The sequence below is a fragment of the Zingiber officinale genome, chromosome 5B (genome assembly GCF_018446385.1).
Source record: "Zingiber officinale cultivar Zhangliang chromosome 5B, Zo_v1.1, whole genome shotgun sequence".
In the NCBI taxonomy this organism is placed as follows: Eukaryota; Viridiplantae; Streptophyta; class Magnoliopsida; order Zingiberales; family Zingiberaceae; genus Zingiber; species Zingiber officinale.
Window position 1 is genome coordinate 76,311,030 of NC_055995.1, and position 14,905 is coordinate 76,325,934.

Here is a 14,905-nt window from a genome sequence, read left to right on the forward strand (position 1 = left end):
GATAATTTATATCCTACCAAACGTAGCCCTACTTGCATTAGATGCTTTCTCATTAGGGACCAATTGAGATCTCTCATTAGCATACCAATATTTTCTTAAGAGCGAATTTTGCATTGAGTTTTCCTTTGTTTTGTCTTGCTTTGAGTATTTATTGAACTATGTTGAAAGATTATTTTACATCACGGTCTCAGGGTAGTGTGAATTGAAATGTCTTGTGACATCTTTTATTTGAATAAAAGCGAAGTCGATAGTGTTGCTTCAAGGAAATTACTCAATGTTATTGATGAGGAAAGGTCTCCATTTTAGATGGTCATTGTCAAACCTTTGGGCATAGAAATATATTGCATTTGATGCATCCGTTGAAATGATATTTGTGGCCACACTATACAAGGTATTATTGCTTGCTTAAAGATATTTGCTGGAGAGGAACAATAAATTTTTTGTTATGTGATCTAGGTTATGAGATTGAATTAGGAAAATAATCTCTTGTAAGGTAGAATAAGATTTCATATAATAAATTCAATGTAAGAGCTTTATGCACAATATTATCTTTTTTAAGGATCTTTTCTTTTTTTGCATAAGTGCAAAGGACAATGTAACTATTATAAAAGTGGAGTAATGCTTATACAAGCATATCTTCTCTTAATATGAAACAATAATGTAAGCAAAGAAGAGATAGATTTACCAAAAGCTTATAGAAGAAAATCTTCACTTCAAATTGCAAGGCCTTGGAGTTTACTCAACTTGAGCACATGGAAATAATAAAAAAATTTCCACTAAAGAGACATTCTTTGCTGAGTCACAATAATTTATCTCCCTTTTAAATATCTCAAAATAGGTATGGAGGTACATCTCAAGATAGATATGGAGGTACATCTGGGAAGAAGGTATCACCTGTCACATGTAACTACCCAAATACTTAAAGTATTTATATGTTCATGTGGTGAAAGAGACATTATAAAGAAAGAGATAGGAAATCATTTTATATCTTATTATGTATGTCCATCAATAGTAATAGTATGTGGTGTTACAGCTTGATTTTTTTATATTATTAAATTCTTTTTATTCTCTCTTCCCTTCTGCCCTCAGCTTATAATCTCTCGACTTTCTCAAATCTAAATTTTCCTCGCTCTCGCTCCTTCTTTCGCTGCAGTCATCTGCTCCATCTCGCTCCTGTTGGAAAGAAAAGCAAAGGCGTTGCAAGATAAGCAGTTGCATGCTTGTTATCCAGCTAACTAGAAGCTCCCCAAATTGTCACCACAAATATAGCCAACGCTGCTTTGCTTAGCACCTCTTTCCATTCTCGATCGTAAGTTTTTCCACTCCATTATCTATTTTTCAGCTCTATACAATATTTTTTATTAAGATTTATCCTACAACGTATAAGCCCTAGCTGCTACACTGTATAGCAGCTACTTGGACAGTCTAAACAACATTTTCTTATCATTTTTTGGTTATATAATTTGTAGGGAACTTGCCAAACATCATTTCTTACATTTCATAACTAATGGTAAGTCGTTTCATTTTAAGTTGTAATTCCCTCCAATCTTAATATATTATTAGGATTTATGCTACAACGTACAAGCCTGACGCCTGCTACAACGTGTAGCAACTATTTGGACATTTAACTGCTACAACATATAACAACTACTTGGATAGTTAGATGCTAAACGTTGTAGCAACTATTTAGACATTTAGCTACTATAACGTGCAGCAGTTACTTGGACATTTAACTACTATAACGTGTAATAACTACTTGATAAATCATTTCATTTTAAGTTGTAATTTCCTCTAATTCTAATATATTGTTTATACATGATTCTAAATGATCTATTTAATTAATATAGAGGAAAACATATGTTGTCTTTATTGGGTGTCAGCTGGATGTTTATGATACCTGGATAGAAACATTTACACAAGTTAATCGTTTTAAGGGCGCTATGCACTAGTCCTTTGAAAGTAAAAAGGATGTAATAAGAGTTTTTGAAACCTACAATGTACAATCTTACAATGTTAATAATAATTTTTTTGATAAAATTTAATATTTTTAGTTATATAATTTGCAGAAAACTTACTAATTTAAGTCATTCCAATTTCCCAAAATTGATTCGATGGTAAGTCATTCAATTTAAGTTGTAATTTCCTCTAATTCTAATATATTATTAGGATTTATGCTATAACGTAAAATCCCTAACTACTATTGTAAGTATCCCGTGGTAGTTTTGATGTGATCAACTAAGTCAAGTTAGGTCATGTGTATTTGATCCTTGTGTATAAGTATGCAGAAACTTAGGAATAAGAAGTCGAGCGAAAGATGCAGCTAGTGAGAAGGATGGCACAGGAAGAGAGTCGACGCACTTGTTACGTCCGAGGGACGAGGTGATGTGGAAGAGTACGTTAGCCGAGGAAAAGGAAGGGCGCGACGTTTCTGAGGAACGAGAAGCCGGAGCGGACGACTGCTCGAGGAGAGAATGCGAGAGTTGGAATCGGATGAGCTTAACTTTGGAAGACTAGAGGATCACCCAAGCAATCGAAGAAGAAGACAGCGACCGAAGAAGGTGTCGGATGGTTAGTGTATGGCGTTTGGGAGCCCGAACTGTTAGTTAGAGCCCTAGAGCCAATTATTTGATGATTGTTGTATGGACTCGTTGTATCATATTCTTGTATATAAATAAAGACATTTGTTTTTGTTTATTATACTTACTTGTATTGGTGTCAAATAACTAAGTATAATAGCGTCCTTGAGTAGAAGGTTCTTACCTATATCAATCGATTGGTTGAATCGATAGTGAGATGATATAGGGAACACTACTCTTAATCATTCCTAGTCAAGTATTAACATTCAGGGACAATGTTAATGCGACGAGACTAGCATGTAGGTCAACTCGATGACTTGATCTCACAAGTTATAGATATGAAGATATCAAGTTGACACATGGGTATGCATTGGAGAATGTATACTGAATGACCCGCCATGAGAAAGTATCATGGATCGTTATATGAGTGTCATATACTTTCTCATGTGGCTATTAGTATGAGACGGCGCCAATTTGATCCTGTCCGAGTCACTGAATCGACGGACACTGGGCACGCGACGCTCTCCGAGCTGCTGACGTAGATCTCCGACCGATCGCCCGGACCTCCGGCGAACCTGCACAGAAGTCGGGCCGGGGAGGGGTCCCCGGCGACGACCCTCCGACGCTCAAGTCAGGCAAGAAGAAGACGATGAAATAGTTCCGAAGATCAGAGTTTTCATACCCCCGGCAAAGTCTGCGGGCTCTTATATAGAGCTCTGAGGAGGCTGATGCACATACACCGAGGCACACACGTGTCCTCAGCCCATACCCAGTATGGGCTTGTCAGAGGAGCTTGCCTGACCCCTTACTGCTATAGTCCGAGCACGTCTCTGATGGGACAGCATAATCTTCTGATGAGATAGCATAATCTTCTGTCTTGTCATTCTAGCCCTTCTGTTTCCGCACCGAGCGGCATGCCGCTCGGCAGTCCCATCACGTCCGACCGGACTAAGGTATACGTCCGTTCGGGGTATTCCTGGTCATGTGCTCTGGACTGTTCGCAGTGTTGATACTTTATTCCTTCGGCCGAGCGGGCCATCCGCTCGGCACTACTATACTGTTCATCATGAGCGTCGAAACCCCGACTACCCGCCGGGGTGTATTGCTTCCGCTCAGAAGCTTCAGCCGGTCGTCACCATCATTATCCGCTCGGCCAAGCTTCTGGTTGGCCTTTTACCTTTCGACCTCCACGTGGCGTTGACTCTGCTAAATGGGGACTCCCATTCTTACTGCCGGATCACTTGCCTCCCCTTCAAGTCTAGTCGAAGGAGGCGATTAGTCCGACTGACTGGACTATTGTTTCACCGAACGGCTCTTCCAGGAAATCATTATCCGCTCGGCCGATGAGGCGGTAATTACGGCCTCCGTCAACGCCATCGTCCCTCCTTTCTTGTGCTCGAAAGGGGATTTCTGTCGAAGTATTTTTGATAAGCGAGTTGAACGGCCGTACGTTGCCTTATCCTTCCGCTCGGACGTTTATAGACGCCGGCTCGTCTCTCGATATTTAACGTCGGAGCTCGACGGCGCGGATATTTATAGCCGGTCGGCGCGGCTCTCGATCTTTAACAACGGGGCTCGTCGGTCTTCCGCTCGGACGTTTATAGACGTCGGCTCGTCTCTCGATATTTAACGTCGGAGCTCGACGGCGCGGATATTTATAGCCGGTCGGCGCGGCTCTCGATCTTTAACGATGGGGCTCGTCGGTCTTCTGCTCGGACGTTTATAGTCGCCGGCTCGTCTCTCGATATTTAACGTCGGAGCTCGACGGCGCGGATATTTATAGTCGGTCGGCGCGGCTCTCGATCTTTAACGACGGGGCTCGTCGGTCTTCCGCTCGGACGTTTATAGACGCCGGCTCGTCTCTCGATTTTTAACGTCGGAGCTCGACGGCGCGGATATTTATAGCCGGTCGGCGCGGCTCTCGATCTTTAACGACGGGGCTCGTCGGCTCTCGATATTTAATGACGGGGCTCGTCTCTCGATATTTAACGTCGGAGCTCGACGGCCCGGATATTTATAGCCGGTCGGCGCGGCTCTCGATCTTTAACGACGGGGCTCGTCGGCTCTCGATATTTAACGACGGGGCTCGTCTCTCAATATTTAACGTCGGAGCTCGACGGCGCGGATATTTATAGCCGGTCGGCGCGGCTCTCGATCTTTAACGACGGGGCTCGTCTCTCGATATTTAACGTCGGAGCTCGACGACGCGGATATTTATAGCCGGTCGGCGCGACTCTCGATCTTTAACGACGGGGCTCGTCGGTCTTCCGCTCGGACGTTTATAGACGTCGGCTCGTCTCTCGATATTTAACGTCGGAGCTCGACGGCGCGGATATTTATAGCCGGTCGGCGCGGCTCTCGATCTTTAACGACGGGGCTCGTCGGTCTTCCGCTCGGACGTTTATAGACGCCGGCTCGTCTCTCGATTTTTAACGTCGGAGCTCGACGGCGCGGATATTTATAGCCGGTCGGCGCGGCTCTCGATCTTTAACGACGGGGCTCGTCGGCTCTCGATATTTAACGACGGGGCTCGTCTCTCGATATTTAACGTCGGAGCTCGACGGTGCGGATATTTATAGCCGGTCGGCGTGACTCTTGATCTTTAACGACGGGGCTCGTCGGCTCTCGATATTTAACGATGGGGCTCGTCTCTCGATATTTAACGTCGGAGTTCGACGGCGCGGATATTTATAGCCGGTCGTCGTGGCTCTCGATCTTTAACGACGGGGCTCGTCGGCTCTCGATATTTAACGACGGGGCTCGTCTCTCGATATTTAACGTCGGAGCTCGACGGCGCGGATATTTATAGCCGGTCGGCGCGGCTCTCGATCTTTAACGACGGGGCTCGTCGGCTCTCGATATTTAACGACGGGGCTCGTCTCTCGATATTTAACGTCGGAGCTCGACGGCGCGGATATTTATAGCCGGTCGGTGCGGCTCTCGATCTTTAACGACGGGGCTCGTCGGCTCTCGATATTTAACGTCGGAGCTCGACAGCGCGGATATTTATAGCCAGTCGGCGCGGCTCTCGATCTTTAACGACGGGGCTCTTCGGCCTTCCGCTCGGACGTTTATAGACGCCGGCTCGTCTCTCGATATTTAACGTCGGAGCTCGACGGCGCGGATATTTATAGCCGGTCGGCGCGGCTCTCGATCTTTAACGACGGGGCTCGTCGGTCTTCCGCTCGGACGTTTATAGACGCCGGCTCGTCTCTCGATTTGTAACATCGGAGCTCGACGGCGCGGATATTTATATCCGGTCGGCGCGGCTCTCGATCTTTAACGACGGGGCTCGTCGGCCTTCCGCTCGAACGTTTATAGACGCCGGCTCGTCTCTCAATTTTTAACGTTGGAGCTCGACGGCCTTTGAGGCTAATTTGGACTCTGTCGTCCGGCGAAGCTGTTTGCCATCCTTCATCATTTTTGCTTCCTCCGTCCGAACGGTACGGGGCCTTCGGTTTTTTGTGCTGATGCAAGAATATCGCACGCCCGGCCGAACGGCTTAGGCCTTCGTCCTTGAGCATTTTGCTCGAATAATTTACCTCCGGCCGAACGGCTCGGGGCCTTCGCTTTTGAGCGCTTGGCTCGGATAATTTACCTCCGGCCGAACGGTCCGGGGCCTTCGGTCCTCGAGCGTGCGGCTCGATCAATATACCTCCGACCGAACGGTCTGGGGCCTTCGATCCTCGAGCATTTTGCTCGAATAATTTACCTCCGGCCGAACGGCTCGGGGCCTTCGCTTTCGAGCGCTTGGCTCGGATAATTTACCTCCGGCCGAACGGTCCGGGGCCTTCGGTCCTCGAGCGTGCGGCTCGATCAACATACCTCCGGCCGAACGGTCCGGGGCCTTCGATCCTCGAGCATTTTGCTTGAATAATTTACCTCCGGCCGAACGGCTCGGGGCCTTCGCTTTCGAGCGCTTGGCTCGGATAATTTACCTCCGGTCGAACGGTCCGGGGCCTTCGGTCCTCGAGCGTGCGGCTCGATCAACATACCTCCGGCCGAACGTTCCGGGGCCTTCGATCCTCAAGAATTTTGCTAGAATAATTTACCTCCGGCCGAACGGCTCGGGGCCTTCACTTTCGAGCATTTTGCTCGAATGATTTACCTCCGGCCGAACAGCTCGGGGCCTTCGCTCTTGAGCATTTTGCTCGAATAATTTACCTCCGGCCGAACGGCTCGGGGCCTTCGCTTTCGAGCGCTTGGCTCGGATAATTTACCTCCGCCCGAACGGTCCGGGGCCTTCGGTCCTCGAGCGTGCGGCTCGATCAACATACCTCCGTCCGAATGGTCCGGGGCCTTCGATGCTCGAGCATTTTGCTCGAATAATTTACCTCCGGCCGAACGGCTCGGGGCCTTCGGTCCTCGAGCGTGCGGCTCGATCAACATACCTCCGGCCGAACGGTCCGGGGCCTTCGATCCTCGAGCATTTTGCTCGAATAATTTACCTCCGGCCGAACGGCTCGGGGCCTTCGGTCCTCGAGCGTGCGGCTCGATCAACATACCTCCGGCCGAACGGTCCAGGGCCTTCGATCCTCGAGCATTTTGCTCGAATAATTTACCTCCGGCCGAACGGCTCGGGGCCTTCGGTCCTCGAGCGTGCGGCTCGATCAACATACCTCCGGCCGAACGGTCCGGGGCCTTCGATCCTCGAGCGTGCGGCTCGATCAATATACCTCCGGCTGAACGGTCCGGGGCCTTCGATCCTCGAGCGTTTTGCTCGAATAATTTACCTCCGGTCGAACGGCTCGGGGCCTTCGCTTTCGAGCGCTTGGCTCGGATAATTTACCTCCGGCCAAATGGTCCGGGGCCTTCGGTCCTCGAGCGTGCGGCTCGATCAATATACCTCCGGCCGAACGGTCCGGGGCCTTTGATCCTCGAGCATTTTGCTCGAATAATTTAACTCCGGCCGAACGGCTCGGGGCCTTCGCTTTCGAGCGCTTGGCTCGGATAATTTACCTCCGGCCGAAAGGTCCGGGGCCTTCGGTCCTCGAGCGTGCGGCTCGATCAATATATCTCCGGCCGAACGGTCCGGGGCCTTCGATCCTCAAGCGTTTTGCTCGAATAATTTACCTCCGGCCGAACGGCTCGGGGCCTTCGCTTTCGAGCGCTTGGCTCGAATAATTTACCTCCGGCCGAACGGTCCGGGGCCTTCGGTCCTCGAGCGTGCGGCTCGATCAACATACCTCCGGCCGAACGGTCCGGGGCCTTCGATCCTCGAGCATTTTGCTCGAATAATTTACCTCCGGCCGAACGGCTCGGGGCCTTCGCTTTCGAGCATTTTGCTCGAATAATTTACCTCCGGCCGAACGGCACGGGGTCTTCCCATCGAGCCTTTGGCTCGGTTAATATACTCGCGGCCGAGCGGCACGGGATTTATCCCATCGAGCCTTTGGCTCGGTTTATTTACTCCCGGCCGAGCGGCACGGGGTCTTCCCATCGAGCCTTTGGCTCGGTTAATATACTCCCGGCCGAGCGGCACGGGGTCATCCCATCGAGCCTTTGGCTCGGTTTATTTACTCTCGGCCGAGCGGCACGGGGTCTTCCCATCGAGCCTTTGGTTCGGTTTATTTACTCCCGACCGAGCGGCACAGGGTCTTCCCATCGAGCCTTTGGCTCGGTTTATTTACTCTCGGCCGAGCGGCATGCGGTCTTCCCATCGAGCCTTTGGCTCGGTTTATTTACTCCCGGCCGAGCGGCACGGGGTCTTCCCATCGAGCCTTTGGCTCAGTTAATATACTCTCGGCCGAGCGGCACGGGATTTATCCCATCGAGCCTTTGGCTCGGTTTATTTACTCCCGGCCGAGCGGCACGGGGTCTTCCCATCGAGCCTTTGGCTCGGTTAATATACTCCCGGCCGAGCGGCACGGGATTTATCCCATCGAGCCTTTGGCTCGGTTTATTTACTCCCGGCCGAGCGGCACGGGGTTTTCCTATCGAGCCTTTGGTTCGGTTAACATACTCCCGGCCAAGCGGCACGGGCTTCCCATCGAGCCTTTGGCTCGGTTTATTTACTCCCGGCCGAGCGGCACGGGGTCTTCCCATCGAGCCTTTGGCTCGGTTTATTTACTCCCGGCCGAGCGGCACGGGCTTCTCATCGAGCTCGGGGCTCGGTTTATTTACTCCCGGCCGAGCGGCACGGGGTCTTCCCATCGAGCCTTTGGCTCGGTTAATATACTCCCGGCCGAGCGGCACGGGGTCTTCCCATCGAGCCTTTGGCTCGGTTTATTTACTCCCGGCCGAGCGGCACGGGGTCTTCCCATCGAGCCTTTGGCTCGGTTTATTTACTCCCGGCCGAGCGGCACGGGGTCTTCCCATCGAGCCTTTGGCTCAGTTAATATACTCCCGGCCGAGCGGCACGGGATTTATCCCATCGAGCCTTTGGCTCGGTTTATTTACTCCTGGCCGAGCGGCACGGGGTCTTCCCATCAAGCCTTTGGCTCGGTTAATATACTCCCGGCCGAGCGGCACGGGATTTATCCCATCGAGCCTTTGGCTCGGTTTATTTACTCCTGGCCGAGCGGCACGGGGTCTTCCCATCAAGCCTTTGGCTCGGTTAATATACTCCCGGCCGAACGGCACGGGATTTATCCCATCGAGCCTTTGGCTCGGTTTATTTACTCCCGGCCGAGCGGCACGGGATTTATCCCATCGAGCCTTTGGCTCGGTTAATATACTCCCGGCCGAGCGGCACGGGATTTATCCCATTGAGCCTTTGGCTCGGTTTATTTACTCCCGGTCGAGCGGCACGGGGTCTTCCCATCGAGCCTTTGACTCGGTTTATTTACTCCCGGCCGAGCGGCACGGGGTCTTCCCATCGAGCTAGGGGCTCGGGTAATATATTCCCCGGCCGAACGGCGCGGGGCTTTTAACTCAAGGAACTATAATAAATCTTACAACAAAAAAAGGATAACTGAAGAACTAACCTGCCGACCAGTGAGGGTTTTGACCCAATTTCTCGACTCCCGAATACCCGTGGAGTGATGAAAATACGATATATTTTGCCGAAACTCATCAAGGCTTCCTCGTCGGACCGATATCGGGGCAGGAGTTACTCCCACTTGAGTGCTGGTCGGACCCTTATTTTGCCCCCATTTCTAATGCTTCTCCGGTCGTTCCTCCTGGGCCGCTCGGATATCCGCTCAGCTTGAGCCTTCTGTTTCTTTTGCTCCACGAGCTTAGCTGCTCTTGCCTCAATTAGAGCGTCGAGTTTCTCCTGGGAGAGCGTCACGGTGAGGTCGTCCAGCTTCGTCCATTGTTTCCGATCGGAAGCAGGAGCGTTCCCACAGACGGCGCCAATTTGATCCTGTCCGAGTCGCTGAATCGACGGACGCTGGGCACGTGGCGCTCTCCGAGCTGCTGACGTAGATCTCCGACCGATCGCCCGGACCTCCGGCGAACCTGCACAGAAGTCGGGCCGGGGAGGGGTCCCCGGCGACGACCCTCCGACGCTCAAGTCAGGCAAGAAGAAGACGATGAAATAGTTCCGAAGATCAGAGTTTTCATACCCTCGGCGAAGTCTGCGGGCTCTTATATAGAGCTCTGTGGAGGCTGATGCACATACACCGAGGCACACACGTGTCCTCAGCCCATACCCAGTATGGGCTTGTCAGAGGAGCTTGCTACAGTCCGAGCACGTCTCTGATGGGACAGCATAATCTTCTGATGAGATAGCATAATCTTCTGTCTTGTCATTCTAGCCCTTCTGTTTCCGCACCGAGCGGCATGCCGCTCGGCAGTCCCATCACGTCCGACCGGACTAAGGTATACGTCCGACCGGACTAAGTTATACGTTCGTTCGGGGTATTCCTGGTCATGTGCTCTGGACTGTTCGCAGTGTTGATACTTTATTCCTTCGGCCGAGCGGGCCATCCGCTCGGTACTACTATACTGTTCATCATGAGCGTCGGAACCCCAACTTCCCGCCGGGGTGTATTGCTTCCGCTCGGAAGCTTCAGCCGGTCGTCACCATCATTATCCGCTCGGCCAAGCTTCTGGTTGGCCTTTTACCTTTCGACCTCCACGTGGCGTTGACTCTGCTAAATGTGGACTCTCATTCTTACTGCCGGATCATCATTCCTAGTCAAGTATTAACATTCAGGGACAATGTTAATGCGCGACGAGACTAGCATGTAGGTCAACTCGATGACTTGATCTCACAAGTTATAGATATGAAGATATCAAGTTGACACATGGGTATGCATTGGAGAATGTATACTGAATGACCCGCCATGAGAAAGTATCATGGATCGTTATATGAGTGTCATATACTTTCTCATGTGGCTATTAGTATGACTATTAGTCATTGGACCTGAAGTCACCATGGTTCCCTACATAAGGAGTTACGTACTTTGGCTTCGTCAAACGTCACCCGTAACTGGGTGGATTACAAAGGCGATTACTGAGTATGTAACAAATTATGCGGAGGGATGTGAGTGATGTAGATGGGATCTATCCCTCCTATATGACGAGAGTGATATCGATATTCTTGATAGAGTGAGACCACTAAGTGTATGACCATGCCTAAATGAGTCAATATGAGATATTCAGCTCATTTGATTGAGTGAGTCTACTTGGAGTTCAAGATTTAGATTGATTAGAGGATGACACGGTCTATACCTCATATTGATCAATCTAGATGTCTAGGATAGAAGGACAATGTCATATATTGTGAGAAGTCACAATTAGTAGTCACAATGTGATGTTAGATCTCAACATTCTTGTAACTTGGGTAGTAATGATGTGTTGCTAGATACCACTCATTACTTATGCTTCTAAATGGGTTTAGGAGCATTGCCAATGTTACAAGAACCTATAGAGTCACACACAAAGGGCAATTAGATGGAGATTAGGTTCATTTGATGAACCTAAAGGATTAGGTCCATGTGATGAACCAAATTGGATTAAGAGTAATCTAAATTAGGCTAATTGAGTTGGACTCAATTTGGTTCATGTGTTGGATGAGTCTAATTTGGACTTAGACTCATTGAATCAATTTAATTCAATGAATAGAGATTCATTTAAATTAAAATTGACTTGAACCAATGGTTAGATTAAATCAACCATGGGAGAGAAGTGGTCAAGTTTGACTTGACTTGAGAGGAAGATGAAGGGTCAAGTTTGACTTGACCATTTGCCACCTCATTGGTGAGTTGGAAAAGAGTGGGCACCTCATCATGATTGCTTAAGTGGGATGCCACCTCATGGGAGTTACCAAGAGTTGTGACTCTTGGTATCCCATGGAGATAAAACTCCCTCTTAATGTGGTCGGCCACATGAATTCATTGTGTGAGTTTCATTTCTTTTGTGTAACTCTCATCTTCTTCCTCAAGTTCTCTCTTCTCTCCCTCTCCTCCACCTTGGCTGAACCATTCAAAGGTGCTAGCACACCTTTTGTTTGGTTTCTCCATCTCTTGCTTGTGTGGATACACATAGAGGAGTATCTACTTTGATACTCTCGAGATCCGGCGAACCTTGGACGAGCGGGATTAAGCGAAGGGCTTCGCATCAAGGGTAAATTATTATCTTGTAGATCTAAAGTAGATCTAGGCTTCGAAAACTTGTACGTGAAAGTTTTACGAAATTTTAATCTTCGCACGGATCCGGTGGCATGTGAATTTTAGGGTTTCCACAACGCAAAAAGCGGTTTTTGCGGCCTGAAAAATCCAACACGAACTAGTTGGTCCAGGCACCCCCACCACTTTGATGCTAAAAGGGTGCCTCGACATAGTGGATCAATTTTGGGTCCATGTTAGCAGTAGTCCAGGAGCCCAAAGTAGGTCCAGGCACCCGAGAGTGAATAAAAAATTATATTCACACTATTGCGAGGCTGTTGAGTGGAGATAGAGTTTTACCACGTTGGGGCGCCCGAATAGGGTCCGGGATCCCAGATTGCGCTACGTCGGTAAAAGATTAAATCTGTAGGACTATAACACGAGGGGGGGGGGGGGGGTAAATAGCATTAATAGAAATCACGTTTTAAAACAAGTCACGCAGCGAAAAAGAGAGAGAACAAAAGCACATGCTAACATAAGTAGTTTTATTTGGTTCAGAATCTTTGTCGACTCCTACTCTAAGGTCTGCACATGAGAGTGCTTTTAATGGGCAATCACTATCAATTTGAAATGGATTTACAGAGTTAAGTACAATAGTTGAAATGTAACATTACCGACAAGCAAAAAGGAAATATAAAGAATATAAAGAATGTTGTTTGGTCCTAAGAAGATCATACCGGTTCCACTGTACAAAAATTTTGTACAAGTGTCGAATCTTTCCTAAACAACCTATTGTGTTCTTTAGAAATTAAATTAGGAATCGTAAATAGAACTTAACATTATTGATTCCAAATTTAACTTATCTGTTCTTAATGGTTTAGATTTGGATCACAAACAATGCTTAACATTATTGATCCAAATCCACCTATGTTATAAATTCAATTAAATATTTATTTCGAAAATTAGCTCCCAGGTCAAACATGGCGAGGCACATGGCCTTCTTGGGTATGGGAGCATCCACCACTGCCTCGACAAAGCCTCTTAACGAAATTCAATATTTAATTTCCTAAAATAACATTAGGTTTAATCAAAAAGAACAATCGAATCACAAGATTGAAAAAATAAAAAACACAACTTCGAATATCTAATCCGAAAATCTAGAATCATATACCTCTTGTGTTTAGAATTCATACAAAGAAAAACTAGCATGATGCGAAAAATAATTACTAGTTATACCTTCTTTGTATGCAACGACCTCTTGATCTTCTACCATATTTCTCTTCTTATCTCGGACGTCGTGTGGGTGACGATCTACCAAGACGAGAACCACCCAAGCTCCTTCTTCTCCAAGCTAGTTTCGGCCACCACAAAAAACTCCAAGAGATGTGAGGTTCGGCCACCACCACCAAGCTCCAAGGGATGCTAGAAACAAAGCTTCCTTTCTCTCCTTCTTCTCCTAGCTAGAACCGGCCACCAAGGACTCCTCTTGTGTTGATGCCGCTGAGCACAAAGGAGGAAGATAAAAGGAGATGAGCAAGAAGCAAGGGCCGGCCACCACCAAGGAAGAGAGGGAGGAAAATAAAATAGAGTTGTTAGCCATGAAGACACCCCTACCCCCTCTTTTATAATCCTTGGTCTTGGCAAATAAGGAAAATTTAAATAAAAAAACTTCCTTATTACTTTGTCATGAAAAGGAAAATTTAATTAATTAAAATAAAATTCCTTTTCTTAAATCATATGGTCAACCACCTTAAAGCTCCAAACAAGGAAAGTTTTAACAACACAAGAATTAAAACTTTCTAATTTGTTTTCGGAAATTTTAATAAAAATTTTTCTAATAATTTTTCCCTTCATGGTTGGTTATAAAAGGAAATTTTATAAATTAAAAATTTTCTTTTAAACATGTGGATGATTTCCAAAAAGGAAAGTTATTTTTAAAATTAAAATCTCCTTTCAATTTACAAATAAGGAAAGATATCAAATCTTTTCTTAATCCTTTATAGAAACTTATAAAAGGAAAAATTTATAATTTTAAAACTCTCTTTTAAATCATGAACATGGTTACAAAAAAAGAAAGTTTTCTCAAAATTAAAATCTTTCTTTCAATCTACAAATAAGGAAAGATATCATATCTTTTCTTAATCTTTTGTAGAAAGTTATAAAAGGAAAGATTTAAATTTTAAACTCTCTTTTAAAACTATGGAACCCACATAAGAATATTTTAAAAAATAAAATCCTTTTAATTTTATTGTGGTCGGCCACCTAAGCTTGGATTCAAGCTAGGGTCGGCCACCACTTGGTTCATCCAAGGATTAACTTGGCCGACCCCTTGCTTGGGCTCCAAGCAAGGTTTGGCCGGCCACCTTAGGATGGGTATAAAGGTAGGTATAGGTGGGTATAATACTTTATAATAAGAGGCTACGATAGGGACCGAGAGGAGAAATTGGTTTTGGTCTCCCGATGAAATTAAGTTTCCCGTGTTCGCCCCGAACACCCAACTCAATTTCATCAATAATAATTCATACCACTAAAGAATTATTATTAAACTACCACACTAATCCCAAATTATGTTTTGGGCTCCTTCTTATTATGAGTGTGTTAGTCTCACTGTGTTTAAGATGTTAAATGTCCACTAATTAAATGAGTTACTGATAACTCTCTTTACTTAATATCTTAGTCCAAGAGTAGTACCACTAAACCTTATCGCCATGTTGGACTAAGTCCACCTGTAGGGTTTAACATGAAAATCCTTATGAGCTCCTCTTGGGGACATTATCAACCTAGATTACTAGGACACAGCTTCCTTCTATAATCAAAACATACACTATAAGTAAT